The sequence below is a fragment of the Triticum aestivum genome, chromosome 5B (genome assembly GCF_018294505.1).
Source record: "Triticum aestivum cultivar Chinese Spring chromosome 5B, IWGSC CS RefSeq v2.1, whole genome shotgun sequence".
NCBI lineage: Eukaryota > Viridiplantae > Streptophyta > Magnoliopsida > Poales > Poaceae > Triticum > Triticum aestivum.
This window is the reverse complement of record NC_057807.1, coordinates 528,322,149-528,330,447: the sequence shown is the minus strand read 5'-3', so window position 1 is coordinate 528,330,447 and position 8,299 is coordinate 528,322,149.

Sequence of the window (8,299 nt, the reverse complement as noted above, 5' to 3'; positions counted from 1 at the left end):
GGCCCTAATCCGCCTCTGGGCTCTGGGCCTCTAAGCTTTATCAGTAAAGCGCCATCTTCTTGTCTTCATGGGCTTCAGTATAGTTGAGCGTGAACCGGCCCCTCCTGGGCGGTTTACACTCAGTAGTTATATCCTCAACACTAGGCCCTAGATTGATTTGAACCTGTTCCTGTCAATCTTCAATACTTCCGTGAGCGTCTTCTAATGATTCTTGTAAACCGCCATGTTGTCATCTCCCTGTAAACTTTAGTGAAACGCCGTGTCGTCATCTTCTGACACTGCAGTAAATCATCATGATGTCATCTCTGCATAAAAAGATTTATGAAGATTCCCTTCCCTAAATTAATTCCCGAGGATCGAGGCGACAGCTGCGCCCCCCTTTTGCCGCTTTAGGCCCCTCTATTCTCGCGCCTGCCGCTCATCCCCTTTCCTTTATAAATAAGACCGCGGTCCTTCCATTTCACCCCTTGCCTCTTCGCATCGTCTTCTTCCTCGCGACCCCGAAGAACTCGAGCTCCGGCGCCGTCGTCGTCCTTTGAGCATTGCATCAACAAGGCCGCTGCATCAACCTGTTCTTGATCAGATAGACTGCACCACCCCTCCGCTGCCTCGCAGCATCAGTAAGTACTCCTCTTTACAACTATTAGATCTTCATTAGGGTTCTTCTGTTCATCTGTGTTCTTCCTCGTTTTTCCTCTTCCTCTCCTAGATCTCATAAATAGACCTGAAACTGATAGCAAAGGTGTGCGGTAGTAGTTCAGCACCCCTAGTTACCCTCAGAAACTATTTTTACTGCATGAGATCCTGCCCAGGCATATGCGCTCTTCTGCTGTCGCGACCTTTAGGGTTAGAAATTTTTTCCTTTTTGTAAAACTGCGGTAGATCCAAAATTATATCACCATCTTGTGAAACTTGTTTCTGCAACACTTAGTAGATTTCAGATCTTCTTCTTCCGTTAAAGGCGGTTTAATCTTTAGTAGTTGCTAATCCGCTAGATGCCATTAGCCCTCACTTAAACCGCCATCTTGACTTGAGTAGTACTTTCCGGTTTACCTTACATATACGCCCTGATTAAATTCCCCAGTTTAACACTGGTTAGTGCACATCAACCTTCAATCGTAAACCGGCCTTCACTTTTCTTTTGCAGTTTGTTTTCCAAAATGACCAAGCAATTCGCCGCTTGCAACTGGGTTCCTTCTTGGATCACGGAAACGCAACTCAATGGATATGTTCTGACTGGCGCTTTAGCCTCGAAAAATGTCCTTCATTGGCGAGTTCTTGGCCCTGAATGCCCTCCTGAGCCTCAAGATGGAGAAGTGATTGTGTTCATGCAGCATCTAGACCGGGGATTTAGCCCTCCTGGATCAAAGTTTTTCCGGGATGTACTCGCTAGCTTCCAACTCCATCCACAAGATATTGGACCGAATTCTGTGTCCAACATATGTAATTTCCAAGTATTCTGTGAAGTTTACCTTCAAGAAGAACCATCTGTTGAGCTCTTTCAGGACTTTTTCCATCTAAACCGCCGAACTGAGTTCTCTGATGGTCCCAACACTGAACTTGGTGGAGTGTCGATACAGAAGAGGAAAGAAGTTGATTTCCCTCATGCAAAACATCACAGCCACCCTAAAGACTGGAACCAAACATGGTTTTATTGTCAGAACACTGCTCCTCCTGGAGAAAATCCTTTGCCGGGTTACCATGCTCACCGGCTCAGCAATGGCCATCCACTGCCTCAACGGCTCACTGCCAAAGAACGACAGACTTACGCACCTCAACTTGCCAAGCTCCAGGCCTTCCTAGCAAATGGCTTAACTGGCGTTGACCTCGTTCGTTGCTGGGTTTCATGGAGTATCCTACTGATACGTATCCAACGTATCTATAATTTTTGATTGTTCCATGCTATTATATTACCCCTTTTGGATGTTTATGGGCTTTATTTTACACATTTATATCATTTTTGGGACTAACCTACTAACCGGAGGCCCAGCCCATATTGTTGTTTTTTTTCCTATTTCAGCATTTCGAAGAAAAGGAATATCAAACGGAGTCCAAACGGAATGAAACCTTCGGGAGCGTGATTTTTGGAACAAACGTGATCCGGAGAGCTTGGAGTGCAAGTCAAGAAGCTTCCGAGGGCCCCACGAGATAGGGGGCCGCAACCCCTGTAGGGCGCGCCCCTGTCTCGTGGACCCCTCGAGCGGCCAACGACGTACTTCTTCCTCCTATATATACCTACGTACCCCAAAAACATCCAGGAGCACCACGAAACACAATTTCCACCGTTGTAACCTTCTGTATCCGCGAGATCCCATCTTGGAGCCTTTGCCGGCACTCTGCCGGAGGGGGGAATCAACCATGGAGGGCCTCTACATCAACATCCTTGCCCCTCCGATGAGTTGTGAGTAGTTTACCACAGACCTACGGGTCCATAGTTATTAGCTAGATGGTTTCTTCTCTCTTTTTGGATCTCAATACAATGTTCTCCCCCTCTCGTGTGGAGATCTATTCGATGTAAACTCTTTTTGCGGTGTGTTTGTCGAGATCCGATGAATTGTGGGTTTATGATCAAGTTTATCTATGAATAATATTTGAATCTTCTCTGAATTCTTTTATGTATGATTGAGTTATCTTTGCAAGTCTCTTCGAATTATCAGTTTGGTTTGGCCTACTAGATTGGTCTTTCTTGCTATGGGAGAAGTGCTTAGCTTTGGGTTCAATCTTGCGGTGTTCTTACCTAGTGACAGAAATGGTTGCAAGACACGTATTGTATTGTTGCCATCGAGGATAACAAATGGGGTTTATATCATATTGCATGTGTTTATCCCTCTACATCATGTCATCTTGCTTAATGCGTTACTCTGTTCTTATGAACTTAATACTCTAGATGCAGGCAGGAGTCGGTCGATGTATGGAGTAATAGTAGTAGATGCAGGCAGGAGTCGGTCTACTTGTTATGGACGTGATGCCTATATACATGATCATGCCTAGATAATCTCATAACTATGCACTTTTCTATCAATTGCTCGACAGTAATTTGTTCACCCACCGTAATACTTATGCTATCTCGAGAGAAGCCTCTAGTGAAACCTATGGCCCCTAGGTCTATCTCTTATCATATTTGCTTTCAATTTACCTTTATTTGCATCTTTACTTTTTGCATTTATATTACAAAATACCAAAAATATATTTATATTATCATACTATCTTTATTAGATCTCACTTTTGCAAGTGGCCATGAAGGGATTGACAACCCCTTTATTGCGTTGGTTGTGAGTTCTCAGTTTGTTTGTGTAGGTGCGTGGGACTTTTGAGGAGCCTCCTACTGGATTGATATATTGGTTCTCAAAACTGAGGGAAATACTTACACTACACTTTGCTGCATCACCCTCTCCTCTTCGAGGAAAACCAACACAAGCTCAAGACGTAGCAAGAAGGATTTCTAGCACCGTTGCCGGGGAGGTCTTCGCTCAAGTCAAGACATATCAAGTACCCATCACAAACCCATCTCCCTCGTATTTACATTATTTGCCATTTGCCTCTCGTTTTCCTCTCCCCCACTTCACCCTTGCCGTTTTATTCGCCCTCTCTTTCCCAATCTCCTCCTCTCTTTTCACTTGCCGTTTTTCTGTTTGCTTGTGTGTTGGATTACTTGTTGCCATGGCGCAGGATAATACCAAATTGTGTGATTTCTCGAATACCAATAATAATGATTTCCTTAGTACTCCGATTGCTCCTCTTAATGATGTTGAGTCTTGTGAAATCAATACCGCTGTGCTGAATCTTGTTATGAAAGATCAATTTGCCGGCCTTCCTAGTGAAGATGCCGCTACTCATCTAAACAATTTTTTTGATTTGTGTGATATGCAAAAGAAGAAATATACGGATAACAATATTCTCAAATTGAAGTTATTTCCGTTTTCACTTAGAGATCGTGCTAAAGTTTGGTTTTCGTCTTTGCCTAAAAATAGTATTGATTCTTGGAACAAGTGCAAAGATGCTTTTACCTCTAAGTATTTTCCTCTCGCTAAGATCATCACTCTTAGGAACGATATTATGAATTTTAAACAACTTGATCATGAGCATGTTGCCCAATCTTGGGAAAGAATGAAATTGATGCTTCGCAATTGCCCTACTCATGGTTTGAATTTATGGATGATCATACAAATTTTTTATGCCGGTTTGAACTTTGCTTCTACAAATCTCTTAGATTCTTCGGCCGCGGGAGGCACCTTTATGGAAATCACGTTAGGAGATGCTACAAAATTGCTTGATAATATTATGGCTAATTATTTTCAATGGCACACCGAAAGATCTTCTAGTAGAAAAGTGCATGCTATAGAAGAAATCACGTTAGGATGAACTTATGAAGATGTTTGCTAATAAAAATACTCCTCTTGATCCCAATGATATGCCTTTGTCTTCCTTGATTGAGAATAATAATGAATCTATGGATGTGAATTTTGTTGGTAGGAATAGTTTTGGAAACAATGCTTATAGAGAAATTTTAATGCTAGACCGTTCCCTAGTAATCCCTCTAATAATTATGGAAATTCCTACAATAATTCTTATGGTAATTTTAATAAGATGCCCTCTGATTTTGAGAATAGTGTGAAAGAATTTATGATTTCTCAAAAGAATTTTAATGCTTTGCTTGAAGAAAAATTGCTCAAAGTTGATGATTTGGCTAGGAACATTGATAGACTTCCGCTTGACGTTAATTCTGTTAAACTTGGATCTTCTTCTCCTAAGCATGATATCAATGAGTCTCTCAAAATAATGAGAATTTCCATTGACGAGTGCAAGGAAAGAACCGCTAGATTGCGTGCTAAGAAAGAAAGCTTTATAAAAGCGTGTTCTTCTAGTTTCCGTGAAAATAATGATGAGGATCTTAAAGTTATTGATGCGTCTCCAATTAGATCTATGTTTTGCTATATGAGTTTTGATGATTATGGGAGTGATGATGAATCAACTTTGCTTAAAAGGAGTCCCAAAAATTAGGAGTCTTTAGATCTTGATGTTAAATTTGGTAAAAGTGAGATTGGAGAATCCTCAACTTTTAATAATCTTGAACCTACTATCTCGGATTTCAAGGAATTTGATTATGATAATTGCTCGTTAAAAGGTTGTATTTCCTTGTTGCAATCCGTTGTTAATTCTCCTCATGCTTATAGTCAAAACAAAGCTTTTACCAAACATGTTGTTGATGCCTTGATGCAATCTTCTGATGAAAAACTTAATTAGGAAGTTTCTATACCTAGAAAACTTAATGATGAGTGGGAACCTACTATAAAGATTAGAATGAAAGATTATGAGTGTTTTGCTTTGTGTGATTTGGGTGCTAGTGTTTCCACGATTCCGAAAACTTTATGTGATATTCTAGGTTTCCATGATCTTGATGATTGCTCTTTAAATTTGCACCTTGCGGATTCCACCATTAAAAAGCCTATGGGAAGGATCAATGATGTTATTATTGTTGCAAATAGAAATTTGGTGCCCGTAGATTTTATCGTTCTTGATATAGATTGCAATCTTTCTTGCCCTATTATTCTTGGTAGACCTTTCCTTAGAACGATTGGTGCGATTATTGATATGAACGAAGGGAATATTAGATTCCAATTTCCATTAAAGAAATTCATGGAGCACTTTCCAAGAAAGAAATTCAAATTACCTTATGAATCTATCATATGTGCTACTTATGAATTTAGTGCCAAAGATGGCACTCGTTAGATCTATCTTTGTTTTTATGCCTAGCTAGGGGCGTTAAACAATAGTGCTAGTTGGGAGGCAACCCAATTTTCTTTATGTTTTTTGTTTTTGCTCCTGTTTAGTAATAAATATTCTATCTACCTTCTGTTTAGATGTGTTTTTATCAGTTAATTAATGTTTGTGCCAAGTCGAACCTATGGGATAACCTACGATGATAGTTGATTTGATTCTGCTGAAAAACAGAAACTTTGCACGCACGAATATAATTTTGTTAAATCACAGGAACGTAATTTTGCGTTGATTCTTTTTTATGCTGTTCAATAAACAAATTTTCCAGGACTTCCTATTTTGGTAGGATTTTTAGATTTCCATAAGTTTGCGTTAGTTACAGGTTACTACAGACTGTTCTGTTTTTGACAGATTCTGTTTTTCGTGTGTTGTTTGCTTATTTCAATGCATCTATGGCTAGTAATTGAGTATATGAACCATAAAGAAGTTGGAGTAGGTTTAACACCAAAATAAATAAACAATGAGTTCATTGCAGTACCTTATGTGGTGGTTTTGTTTTCTTTCACTAATGGAGCTTATAAGATTTCCTGTTGAGTTTTGTGTTGTGAAGTTTTCAAGTTTTGGGTAAAGCTTTTATGGACTATGGAATAAAGGGTGGCAAGAGCCTAAGCTTGGGGATGCTTATGGCAACCCAAGATATTCAATAATATCCAAAATTCTAAGCTTGGGGATGCCCCGGGAAGGCATCCCCTCTTTCGTCTTCGTTCATTGGTAACTTTACTTGGAGCTATATTTTTATTCGCCACATGATATGTGTTTTCCTTGGAGCGTCGTGTATTATATTAGTCTTTGCTTTTTAGTTTACCACAATCATCCTTGCTGTACACACCTTTTGGGAGAAGCCTATTTGATTAGAATTTGCTAGAATACTCTATGTGCTTCAATTATATCTTTTGAGCTTGATAGTTTTTGCTCTAGTGCTTCACTTATATCTTTTAGAGCACGGTGGTGTCTTAATTTTGAAGAAATTGCTAGTCTCTCATGCTTCACTTATATTATTCTGAGAGTCTTTTAGAACAGCATGGTATTTGCTATGATCATAAAGTTGGTCCTAGAATGATGAGCATCCAAGTTGGGTATAATAAAAACTATCATAGAAAGTGAATTGGATGCTATGATCAATTTGATGCTTGATAATTGTTTTGAGATATGGAGGTAGTGATATTAAAGTCATGCTAGTTGGGTGATTATGAATTTAAAGAATGCTTGAGTTGAAGCTTGTGATTCCCGTAGCATGCACGTATGGTGAACCGCTTTGTGATGAAGTTGGAGCACAATTTTATTTATTGATTGTCTTCCTTATGAGTGGAGGTCGGGGACGAGCGATGGTATTTTCCTACCAATCTATCCCCCTAGGAGCATGCGCGTAGTACTTTGGTTTTTGATGACTTCTAAATTTTTGCAACAAGTATATGAGTTCTTTTTATTAATGTTGAGTCCATGGATTATACGCACTCTTTCACCCTTCCACCATTGCTAGCCTCTCTTGTATCGTGCAACTTTCGCCGGTACCATACACCCACCATTTACCTTCCTCAAAATAGCCACCATACCTACCTATTGTGGCATTTCCATAGCCATTCTAAGATATATTGCCATGCAACTTTCCACCGCTCCGTTCATATGACACGCATTACTTTTGTCATATTGCTTTTTTGCATGATCATGTAGTTGACATTGTATTTGTGGCAAGGCCACCTTCATAATTTTCATACATGTCGCTCTTGATTCATTGCATATCCTGGTACACCGTCGAAAGCATTCATATAGAGTCATATCTTGTTCTAGCTTTGAGTTGTAAATCCATAAAAGTGTGATGATCTTCATTATTAGAGCATTGTCCTAGTGAGGAAAGGATGATGAAGACTATGATTCCCCCACAAGTCGGGATGAGACTTCGAACTTTACAAAAAGAAAAAAAAGAGAAAGAAGAAAAAAAGATAAAGGCCAAAAAGAAAAATAGAAGGCCAAAGAAAAAAAAAGAAAAAAGAAAAAAAAGAGAAAAGAAAGAAAAAAATAAAAAGAAAGAGAAAAATAAAATGAGAGAAAAAGAGAGAAGGGACAATGCTACTATCTCTTTTTCCACACTTGTGCTTCAAAATAGCACCATGATCTTCATGATAGAGAGTCTCATATGTTGTCACTTTCATATACTAGTGGGAAATTTTCATTATAGAACTTGGCTTGTATCACTACTAAGGAAAGGGCTATAGATAGGATTGACACTAATGGCGCACCAGGGAAGTAGTGCGCCACTACTATATACTAATGGCACACCAGTTGGTGATGCGCCATTAGTGTGGAAGACACTAATTAATGGCGCACCAGACAAAAGGTGCGCCACTAGTGATAATTTTTTTTTCATTTTTACATACATACTAATGGCGCATCCGACCTTAGTGCGCCATTACTAGTTCTAACTAGTAATGGCGCACCAGACAAGGAGTGCGCCAGTACTGAATTTTTTTTATTCTTTTTTTTGCAAAACTACTAATGGCGCACCGTGTCACAGTGCGCCATT